The sequence below is a fragment of the Phyllobates terribilis genome, unplaced genomic scaffold (assembly GCF_046119375.1).
Source record: "Phyllobates terribilis strain yellow unplaced genomic scaffold, ASM4611937v1 Scaffold_12__6_contigs__length_324123572, whole genome shotgun sequence".
In the NCBI taxonomy this organism is placed as follows: domain Eukaryota; kingdom Metazoa; phylum Chordata; class Amphibia; order Anura; family Dendrobatidae; genus Phyllobates; species Phyllobates terribilis.
This window is the reverse complement of record NW_027362772.1, coordinates 191,071,903-191,083,997: the sequence shown is the minus strand read 5'-3', so window position 1 is coordinate 191,083,997 and position 12,095 is coordinate 191,071,903. Positions and strand designations below refer to the sequence as shown.

At 43.6% G+C, this 12,095-nt stretch overlaps 1 protein-coding gene across 2 annotated transcripts in view; it reads left to right on the top strand.

Moving 5' to 3' along the window:
- The first annotated feature begins 3,251 nt into the window (after positions 1–3,251).
- LOC141172388 (uncharacterized) overlaps positions 3,252–12,095 on the top strand; it is a 66,747-nt gene continuing 57,903 nt past the window's right edge. Inside the window, exon 1 of one of the 2 annotated variants that reach the window (XM_073656534.1) lies at positions 3,252–3,534. The gene's annotated coding sequence lies outside the window, so the exon portion shown is untranslated. Of the gene's footprint in view, positions 3,535–6,266; positions 6,436–12,095 lie in introns of those variants that run through there. The other variant, XM_073656535.1, reaches the window with a different exon arrangement.

Genomic DNA, 12,095 nt, shown 5'->3' with positions numbered 1-12,095 from the left:
GTACAGACCAAAAGTTTGGACACACCTTCTCATTTAAAGATTTTTCTGTATTTTCATGACTTTGAAAATTGTACATTCACACTGAAGGCATCAAAACTATGAATTAACACATGTGGAATTATATACTTCACAAAAAAGTGTGAAACAACTGAAAATATGTCTTATATTCTAGGTTCTTCAAAGTAGCCACCTTTTGCTTTGATGACTGCTTTGCACACTCTTGGCATTCTCTTGATGAGCTTCAAGAGGTAGCCACTGGAAATGGTCTTCCAACAATCTTGAAGGAGTTCCCAGAGATGCTTAGCAGTTGTTGGCCCTTTTGCCTTCACTCTGCGGTCCAGCTCACCCCAAACCATCTCGATTGGGTTCAGGTCTGGTGACTGTGGAGGCCAGGTCAACCGGTGTAGCACCCCATCACACTCCATCTTGGTCAAATAGCCCTTACACAGCCTGGAGGTGTGTTTGGGGTCATTGTCCTGTTGAAAAATAAATGATGGTCCAACTAAACGCAAACCGGATGGAATAGCATGCAACTGCAAGATGCTGTGGTAGTCATGCTGGTTCAGTATGCCTTCAATTTTGAATAAATCCCCAACAGTGTCACCAGCAAAGCACCCCCACACCATCACACCTCCTCCTCCATGCTTCACGGTGGGAACCAGGCATGTAGAGCCCATCCGTTCACCTTTTCTGCGTCGCACAAAGACACGGTGGTTGGAACCAAAGATCTTAAATTTGGACTCATCAGACCAAAGCACAGATTTCCACTGGTCTAATGTCCATTCCTTGTGTTCTTTAGCCCAAACAAATCTCTTCTGCTTGTTGCCTGTCATTAGCAGTGGTTTCCTAGCAGCTATTTTACCATGAAGGCCTGCTGCACAAAGTCTCCTCTTAACAGTTGCTGTAGAGATGTGTCTGCTGCTAGAACTCTGTGTGGCATTGACCTGGTCTCTAATCTGAGCTGCTGTTAACCTGCGATTTCTGAGGCTGGTGACTTGGATAAACTTATCCTCAGAAGCAGAGGTGACTCTTGGTCTTCCTTTCCTGGGGCGGTCCTCATGTGAGCCAGTTTCTTTGTAGCGCTTGATGGTTTTTGCAACTGCACTTGGGGACACATTCAAAGTTTGTCCAATTTTTCAGACTGACTGACCTTCATTTCTTAAAGTAATGATGGCCACTCGTTTTTCTTTACTTAGCTGCTTTTTTCTTGCCATAATACAAATTCTAACAGTCTATTCAGTAGGACTATCAGCTGTGTATCCACCAGACTTCTGCACAACACAACTGATGGTCCCAACCCCATTTATAAGGCAAGAAATCCAACTTATGAAACCTGACAGGGCACACTTGTGAAGTGAAAACCATTTCCGGTGACTACCTCTTGAAGCTCATCAAGGGAATGCCAAGAGTGTGCAAAGCAGTCATCAAAGCAAAAGGTGGCTACTTTGAAGAACCTAGAATATGAGACATATTTTCAGTTGTTTCACACTTTTTTGTTAAGTATATAATTCCACATGTGTTAATTCATAGTTTTGATGCCTTCAGTGTGAATGTACAATTTTCATAGTCATGAAAATACAGAAAAATCTTTAAATGAGAAGGTGTGTCCAAACTTTTGGTCTGTACTGTATATATATATATATATATATATATATATATATATATATATATATATTCTCTGCCATATCTATGCATCATGAATCGTGGTATGTGTTAAAGGGGCCCACTGAGACTCTTTCGCCCAGGGCCCACAAAAACCTGGAGCCGGCCCTGCCGCACACACACTTAGATCACCGGCGGTCGCGGCCAGCGAAAGTTCCCTCTGCGGCTGGCTGCAGGTGACTGCTCTGCTCTGCACCCGGCGGCCGGAACTGCGCAGTGTCACTGCATGGGGTCTGGCCGGGATTACCTTTAACGCACGCTGAGTGACACAGCATGCCGCTTGTCACCTGATCAGGGTCCTGACTCCTGAGGCGTGCTGACGTAGCACGCTGCCTGCCTCCCCTGTTTCCTGTCTCTGAGAATCCCGCCGGAGCGGAGCGCTTGTCCTATTACTGTGGGCCGGCTGCCAGTGACTGTGGCAGCAAGCCAGTGTAAATTACACAATACACTCACTCACTGTGTAATTATTGAAATTTGGAAGGGCCTGAGCCTTGGGAGTAGGAACTGGTCTGGACCTGGAGAAAGGACAGGTAGTTAAAGACATTGAAGTGGCTGCACTTTTTGAGGAGGCTAATATTTTTTTCCCTGCAACAAGGCACGCACTCTTCATTTTAAGTGCTTTTCCGTCCACCACAGCTACTGTTGAACGATCTTTCAGTACCCTTCGAAGGGTAAAGACCTGGCTCAGAAGTACAATGGGAGAGGACAGACTGACTGGATTGTGTTTGATGAGCATCCATCGGAAATTCTTCAAGGAAAATCAGGACTGGATTGAAACTAAAGTTTTGAACAAGTTTTCTTCAAACCCAAGAAAAATGATATTAGTATAAGACATGTAATTAGAATAAAAATCTAAATTTTTTGCAAGCAAATAATTGTAATAACTAATAAAGCACTTCTATAATTACATATAATTTTCTTAAAATTTTCATTTCATTCACCTTTTTCGTTTTAAAATGTTACAACCTGAACGACCATGGCTTGCCCCTCCCCCCTAGTTTTGATCCTGGGTACGCCCATGCTGTGAGCCCTCGCGGGCAGGGTCCTCTCTCCTCCTGTACCAGTTTGCTGTTGCGTTTTTAAGATTATTGTACTTGTTTTAGCTATGTATACCCCCCTTTCACATGTAAAGCGCCATGGAATAAATGGCGCTATAATAAATAATAATACCTACTAAGCAGAGGACAGGTTGTCCAAATCTACTGTCATATCTTATACATCTCTATAATAACAACAACCACATGCGGATTCATCTGCGTGCATCGTGTGCACATACCCTTATGAAGCGTCCCTACATGGGCCTCTCCGACTCTCGGCCCCAGTGCGGTGGCACCGGTGATTTGGCCGCACCTGATTTGCACTTTGTGTGTCACTCTTCTCCGCTGCCCTAGGCGCATTACAAGGCTGTTCCAGATGTATAGGGACAATGTTTGTTTGTAATGTAATGACCCCAGATCTGATGTGTGCTTCCCAGATGTATCAGGGATGTCTGCCCTGCAGGTAATGCACAGAGCAGGGATCCTTCTCTGCACAGTGCATGCTCTGGCTCGGGGTGGTGAATGAAGAAGCTATGCTTTCCATATATGGAAATAAGGTCACATGGGTAAATCACATGACCTAGTTCTGTGCTCTGCAGGGAGCAGAGACGTGTTACAGGCCGGGAGCTGGGTACTTGTGGAATGGAGGTGGTCGTGTTAATGTGATCTGCAGAGACTCGGTCACCTCCCTGGGATCTGTGCTGGAGTCTGCACCGGACATGTCTGCTGCTGGACCAAGTGCCTGGAATCTGCCAAAGGAAACCTTCTCACAAGTGAAGAAAGCGGAGTCGTGGACTATCGGGCGCACAACACGACCGTCTAGCAAGGAGCAGAGGTACAGTGTGCACTGTGCCCTGGCGGCCCCTGTCTTCACACCCCATCACATTCCTCTGCTCCATTGTGGCAGCAGCATGCTCTGATCACTTTGCAGGCCATGCTGGAAGTTTTTTCTTTGCTTTTTTTTTTTTTCTTCGATGTAGCTGAAAAGTGAGCACACTGCAAATCTCACATTGATTAGGAAAATGGATTGTCTCCTAAGACAGTCTCTACTTGTTCCTAGTGGGGGACCCTTTCTAGTAGACTTGTTGTTCATCTGAAGGACTGCCCTTTAATGGTCACTGCCTGGTAGGCCACAAATTACCTGGTACAGGAAGCAAGACCCTGGTGGTCCACTGAATAACCATTCTGCATCTTAACCCCTTCATGACCGGAGCATTTTCCTTTTTTGCGTTTTCGTTTTTTGCTCCCCTTCTTCCCAGAGCCATAGCCTTTTTATTTTTCGGTCAATATGGCCATGTGAGGGGTTATTTTTTGCGGGATGAGTTGTACTTTTAAATGCCATTACTAGTTTACCATATCATGTACGGGAATAGTGCGGTGAAATTTTTTTCCCATGTTCACTGAGTGCTAAAACTGACCTGCCATTATTATTCTCCAGGTCATTACGAGTTCGTAGACACTAAACATGTATAGGCTCTTTTTTATTTAGGTGGTGAAAAAAAATTCCAAAGTTTGTTAAATTTTTTTGGGGATCTGGGCCTTATTTTTTGCATGCCGGGATGACGTTTTTATTGATACTATTTTGGGGTAGATCCAATATTTTGATTGCCCGTTATTGAATTTTATTGCAATGTTTCGGCGTCCAAAAAAACGTAATTCTGGTGTTTAGAATTTTTTACGCATTTACCGCTCTGATTAATTCTTTTTTTCTATTGATAGATCAGGCGATTCTGAACGCGGCGATACCAAATATGTGTATGTGGGGTTTATTTTATTTTGAATGGGGCAAAAGGGGGGTGATTTAAACTTTTATATATATATTTTTAAAAGCATTTTTTTACACTTTTTGCTTGCTTCTATAGTTTCCATAGGAGACTATAGAAGCAGCAACTGTCCGATCGCCTCTGCTACATAGAGGCGATGAGCAGATCACCTCTATGTAGCAGAAATGCTCCTGTGCTATGAGCGCCGACCACTAGGTGGCGCTCATAGCAATCTTTACATGACAACCACTGGGGTGTGCTGCAGACCCAGAGTTGTCATGCCCACCCATCAGTGACCCGCGATCACGTGACGGGGTCGCCGATGGGCGGGGTAAGTGATGCACTTCCGGCGCGGCGCTGTTAAATGCCGCTGTCAGAGATTGACAGCGGCTTTTAGCTAGTTAACAACCGCGGGTGGATCGCGATTCCATCCGCGGCTGTTGCGGGCACATGTCAGCTGTATAAATCAGCTGACATGAGCCCGGTTCAGTGCAGGCTCAGCGCCAGAGCCCCTTCTGAACCGGCCTTTCCGACGTGGTGCGTACTATTACTGACCACGTCGGAAAGGGGTTAAAGTTTACTAAAAAGGTTTAGGAAAATGGGTGATCTAAACTCAGTCACTTGGAAACAAAAAACAAAGGCCAATTCTTTACAATGAGTAAACTGCAGTACTGAAATGTAAAGCCCCCGTCTCACATAGCGAGATCGCTAGCGAGATCGCTGCTGAGTCACGGTTTTGGTGACGCAACAGCGACCTCACCAGCGATGTCGCTATGTGTGACACTTTGCAGCGATCAGGCCCCTGCTGTGAGGTCGCTGATCGCTGCAAAATGTCCTGGACCATTTTTTGGTCTTTGCCCTCCCGCTGGTCAGCACACATCGCTGTGTGTGACCAGCGGGAGCAGCGATCAGGCTGGTAACTATGATAAACCGGGTTACTAGGGGCACATGCGCACTTAGTAACCCGCTGTTTATCATGGTTACCAGCCTGCTCCTGCTTCAGCAGGCTGGTAACCAGGAGCAGGACATCGTGGAAAGATTCTTTCCACGATGTCGCTGCTCCCCTGATTGTTGGTGAGCCTGCCTCTTTGACAGCTCACCAGCGATCACATAGCGACGCAGCAACGATCCCTGACAGGTCGCGTATCGTTGTCGGGATCGCTGTAGCGTCGCTAAGTGTGACGGGGCCTTTAGTCTCCCCTCCAATCTATGATTACATTCTACCATCACATGACTGCTGCAGCCAATCAGTGGTCACGTCCCTTAGTATTGGCATCACTACTGAGCTGCAGCCACAGTGTAGTGATGGACTGTCTAGGTCTTACCAAGAGGAGACCGCTCTTTTGGGACCACTATTAAATATGTGTTCACCGTATGTTAAATTACTCCAGCCCATTGTGATCAAAACCGATTTGAGTTGCATCGCCAGCCAAACAATTAGGTCCCCCCTCCACCCCCGAAGGACATTCAGAAATGGCTCTCATCATTCACAGAAGGATTGTAGAGAATGACTCATTCCCATTGCAGTGGTTACTTGTTAAGTGTCAGTAAAGACTGTCAGTTGCGAGGAGTATCTTTCTTCTTTTTATTCACTGTTATTTTAGAGCCTCCTTTCTAAGGCATCAGAAAACTATTATTAGTTTTGCTATTTTTCATGAAACATCTCTCCTTTTATATTCTGTGGGGTATAATAATGTCCTCAGTTCGCCTGTCGCTGTAAAGCTTCTGGCCATGAAGTGGTTAATGAACAACCAGAGGAGGAGTTACTGGCTGCATATAACAAAGGATATGACATTCCCTTTAAGGCAGTGAAGTTAAAGGAATGATAAGACTGCTGGAAACAGATTCAATGGGGGATGGAAAGGAGGCTAAAGATGGCCGAGCGGCTCCTAGCAAGATCCACTTAGGTCGGCTGAAAGTTTGCAGGCAGCAGTGAAATGGAGCTGGCTGCATGTTCTGCGAGCTGCAGGAAGGTAAAATGGTTCGCTTTTCAGTCCTAATCCAGGCTTTATGTTGTGCGCAATGTAAAGACCCCGGACATTTGTGAGATGGGATGACAATGAGCTGCTGTGATTATGGCGTTTTGGCCTTTAGTGAACCTGGGCGGTTTATGGTGGGATGAAAGACGTACAGGCAGGATGGGACCGACATTGGAACAAGAGATTGTTTGGGAGTGAGATTCCTGAAGGATGACAACAAACAGCCGACTATAGTTCCCATAATTCTGCAAAGCTTTGGTTCTTTACTTTTAGTCTCCTCACGGTTTACATTGTAGTTTCCCTTGGTGATGATTATGGCTTTATCGGTTAAAGGATGCAGTATTTATGAGGCTCTGGAAAATGACCTACTTGTCATGATTTTCCGGGCATCCAGAGAACTATGGGAAATCTTGTTTGATAACTTAATTCAATTAATTTCTACATTTAAAATCTTCCTGTAACTCTGTAGCGGAAGATTTAAAAAAGGTGAAGAAAACAGCCACAATGCAATTTTTCTTACCTAGCATCCGGTTGACATGCGAATGTGATCCGACTGCCATGCGATTTTTAACATGAGCTCTTAGGGTATGTGCCCACGTAGCGTTTTACAAGCGTATATGCTGCAGAATTTCCGCAGCATAAACGCTTGGTAATCCGCCCCCCATGGTCCCCAATGACAAGCCGCAATGTCAGTGCCCATGTTGCGGATTTTTCCGCAGCGTTTATGCTGTGCTCAAAAATCCGCAGCATGTCCATTAATTTTGCGGACACGCCGCGTAATCGCCGCCATTGACTTGCATTGAAACGCATAATATCTGTGTCAGTACATTTGTACACACGGATATTATGCGTTTTCTATGTCCGGATGGTACCCAAGTCTGGAGGAGAGGAGACTCTCCTCCAGACCTGGGTACCATAGAAACTGTAAAAAAAAAGAATTTAAAATAAAAAATAAAGTTTATACTCAAATTCTGATGTCCTCCCGGTGTTTTGTCTGCTCCGTCCAGTGTCTTGCACTGCTGGCGCTGTTGTGAAGGACCTGCCATGACGTCACTGAGTCATGTGACCCATCACATGGCTGAATGACGTCACCGCAGGTCCTTCACACCACCGCGAGCATTGCAAGAGACCGGACGCAGCGGAGATAACACCGGAAGGTGAGTATAATCTTTTTTTTTTTTTTTTTTTTTTTTTACCATTCTATTCTTTTTTTTAACTATTACTTGGTCACACTATATAAATCCATGCCGGTTGCATGGATTTATATACTGTGAACAAGTTGTCAAGCACTTTTCCAAGTGATGCTAAAATCGCTTGGAAAAGCACTTGATAACCCGCATGCAGAAATGCATGCAAAGACGCTTGACAAGCGCTTCTACCTGGCAAGAAAAACGCATGTAAAAAACGCATGCATTTTTCCTGCCAGGGAGAAGCGTAAAAAATATGCAGCATTTCTGCATCGTGGGCACATAGCCTTACATACAGTAATTATCTGTCATTTGCACACTGTTTTCCAAGGAAATATTCTTCAATATATATAGATTGAGAGATATACTCAGTGCTTTGCATGTGTAGCTTACTATACATGTATTTCAGTACAAAATAAATTATTTTCTTAAAAAAATGGTGTGGGATCCCCTGAAATTTTATTAACCAGCAGAGGGAAAGTGGACAGCTGGGGCTGATGTTTATAGCCTGGGAAGGGGGTAATACCCATGGAGCTTCCCAGGCTGTTAATATCACCTCACAGCTGTATACTTAGCCTTTACTGGTTATTAAAATGGGGGACCATCCCAAAAAATGATGTGGGGCCCCCTACAATTAATAACCAGCAAAGGCTAGGCAGACAGCTGCGGAGCTGATATTAATAGGCTAGGAAGGGGCCATGGATATTGGCCCCCTCCCAGACTTAAAACATCAGCTCTCAGCCGCCCCAGCGAAGGCGCATCCATAAGATGCACCATTTCTGTTGCTTAGCCTTCTCCTCACTTGCCCTGGAGCGGTGGAAAGTGGGGTCATAGGGCGGGGTTAATGTCACATCAATCAGTATTTGATACCATAGAAAAACAGAACTTAATATTTGGTGCAGAAACCTTTGTTTGCAGTTGCAGAAGTCAGACATTTCCTGTAGTTCTAAACCAAGTTTGCACACACTGCAGCAGTGATTTTGCCCCACTTTTCCATGCAGATCTTCTCCAGATCTTTCAGGTTTCTGGGCTGTCGCTGGGCAACATTGAGTTTCAGCTCCCTCCAAAGATTTTCTATTGGGTTCAGGTCTGGAGACTGGCAAGGCCACTCCAGGACCTTTGAAATGCTTTTTCCGGAACTAATGCTTCGTTGCCCTAGCTGTGTGTTTCGGGTCCTTGTCATGCTGGAAGACGGCTCCTACTGAGGGAAGGAGGTTGTTGGCCAAAATCTCGCTTCAATACGGTGCAGTCGTCCTGTCTCCTTTGCAGATAAGCACCCCAAAAGTATGACATTTTCTACCCCATGCGTCACGGTTGGGACGGAGTTCTTGGGGTTGTAGTCCTTCTTCTTCCTCCAAACACGGTGAGTGGAGTTGATACCAAAAAGTTCTATTTTGTTCTCATCTGACCACTTGGCTTTCTCCCATGCCTCCTCTGGATCATCCAGATGGTAATTGGTGAAGTTCAAACAGGCTTGAACATGTGCTGGTTGGAACAGGGGGACCTTGCATGCCCTGCACGATTTTAATCCATAACGGCGTAGAGTGTTACTAACGGTAATGTATGAGACTTCTTCAGGTCATTTACCAGGTCCTCTCGTGTAGTTCTGGGCTGATTCCTGACCTTTCTCAGAATCATCCTTACCCCACGAGGCGAAATCTTGCATGGAGCCCCCAGACTGAGGGAAAATTGACAGTCATCTCGTGTTTCTTCCATTTTCTAATAATGTCAGAAGTGACACAGTCGCCCTGCAGTTGGTTGCAGTAGATCTCTATGTTTAGCATTACAAACATCTGCTTGGAGGCTGTCTCTAGGACCCAGCGGCTACGTTCCTCTGGCTCATTAACAGCCTGCCTGGGTGTATAAATACCTGCTGTGATTCAGAGGGAGGTGCCGGCGATATTCATTACTACTTGTGAGGCTTTAGCAAGAACATTACTTCGTTCTCTCTGGAGCTTGAGGATGTATGCACATTTATCTGGAATCGTCTAAAGCTAAGCAATTTCCCCCTGTTTGTGTACCCTTGTTGTCTATAGTGTTTAGTGGAGATCGACTAGTGATCATCTCCTCCCTTCCCTAGCCTTTGTCATACACCAGGGAAAGACAGGGCGAGACACGCATGGGACGTTGGGGGAGACAGGGTGACACTAGATCAACCTAGGAGGTCTCCACTTCCCCCTTTCCCTAGAGTCTGGGCTCCCTTTCCTTCTTCCCTTTGTTTTGCACTAAGTCTTTTCCACACCTTGCGTGACATGGCCATGGTGGAGAGGTTGGAGTGTGATTTAGTGAGTGTGTGGACAGGTGTCTTTTATACAGGTAACAAGTTCGAACAGGTGCAATTAATACAGGTAATGAGTGCAGAGTAGGAGGGCTTCTTAAATAAAAACTAACAGGTCTGTGAAAGCCAGAATTCCTGCTGGTTGGAGGTGATCAAATACTTATTTCATGCAATAAAATGCAAATTACTTACAGAAAATCACATTGTGTGATTTTTTACATATAATTTTTTTTTTAAGATACTGTCTCTCACAGTTGAAGTATGCCTACGATAAAAATTACAGACCTCTTCTTGCTTTGTAGTTGGGAAAACTTGCAAAATCAGCAGTGTAGAAAATGCTTATTTTCTCCACTGTGTATTGCAAAACTGATATCTGTCAGTGAATGCCACTCAGCAGCATACCTGGTATGTGTATCATTTCCTTTACACTTCACAAATACTTAATACTTTGTATACCACACACAACCTCAACAAAATAAATGAAAATTTGTGGGTGTAACGTGAAAATAGGTTCACGGGATATGAATACTTTTTTAAGGGTGTGTGTGTTTGTGTTTTTATATATATATTTTTTTTTTTAAGGAAATCTGACAGCTCAGCAATATATAAAATTAAGAGACCACTGAACAGTTTTCTATTGGAAAGCATGGAAAGACTGGGGGAAAGTATGCCAAGACGCATGAAAGTTGTGATTGAAAATCATGTCCACCAAATATTGATTTCTGAGTTAAAACATGAGTAATTTGAGGTCTGAAAGCACTGTTTCTTTTTTAGTATTTTGATGCCTTATCATTTGCTGCAAATAAATACAAAATTTTTAGCTTTGAATTTCGGAGACATGTTGTCTGTAGTTTATAGACTAAAACAACAATGTACGTTTTACTCAAAAATATACCTAGAAAGAGATAAATCGGAGAAACTGAAAATTTTGCAGTGGTCTCTTAATTTTTGCCAGAGCTGTATCTGGTATATACTCATGCAAAAAAGTCCCCTCAATTGAGCATATATCTGTATATTGCAAACTACGGGACTATAATAATATTTCAGAAACTTAACATATATAGAAAGACCATCCTTCTCTGGCTCTATTAAGTCAGAGCTGTCAATCAAAGAGGGAAAACAAGTAGATGGGAAGGTGTATATAAATGACTGGTCGCTCCATGTAGCACAGAGTGGTGCGACTTAGTTTGAACAATCATTCTGTGCTGGCAGTCCCTTTAAACCAAAAAAAGTGCACAATTGATATTGCAGAGTCTGGAACTACGCATCTATAAAACTATCTCATTATTTATGAAACATGTCATATGTCATGGATGTCGACACCTAGAATGCATAATCTTGTTTCCAGTGGTGGGTTTGCGGAGACATAAAAAGACAATTTTCTCCCCTGGAACTTAAGATGCAAAAAATAGATGTCCTGGTGATGAAATAAAATGTAAACTGAAAATTAAGAGCATTTTTATTTATGTAGCTCATTAACATTTGTATTGTGGACACTCTAAACCTTCAAATGAGTAGCACATCATCAATGCATCTGCCAAATTAGGGTATGTGACTAATGAAACGATTGCTATCTGAAAAAAATATGTGGGATCTCCCACCACAACATCACTAAACTTGTAAGCGAGTGGGAGTACTTGGGTCCCATGGGCACTTCACTCACCTCCAAATAAGAATCGTCAAATCTGAAAAAATTCTGCAACAATAATAAAAATGTTACATAATTTTTACATACCAACATATGACATACTAGATTATGACAGACTTGAGAGCTGAACCTGCATCTTTGCCAGCAGATGATCGCTGTGTTACATCATCATCTGCCTTACATCATCAGCAGTAAGCAAAGTTGACCTCTAATTGCTGCTGTCAACTCCTTAAATGGCCGCTATGAAATTTCGGGGTGCCGATAGATTGCCATGGTAGTCATAGTCTGCTGAAAGCCTTAGTGCTTGCCATGATGGTACTCCTCTATAGGCCAGCCTACGGCTGGTGTCCATAGGAGACCTTGATTTTTACTATATACTGGGGAATGGCAGCGCATGGTAGAAGTGATCAAAAATAAACATATTTGGCATCGATGCGACTATAAAAGACTTATCTATCAAAATATAAAATTAACCATAAATGCTCTAAAAAGAAAAAAAATAGAAAAAAATGTTCACATTTTTTTTTTTAGTGTTTTTATT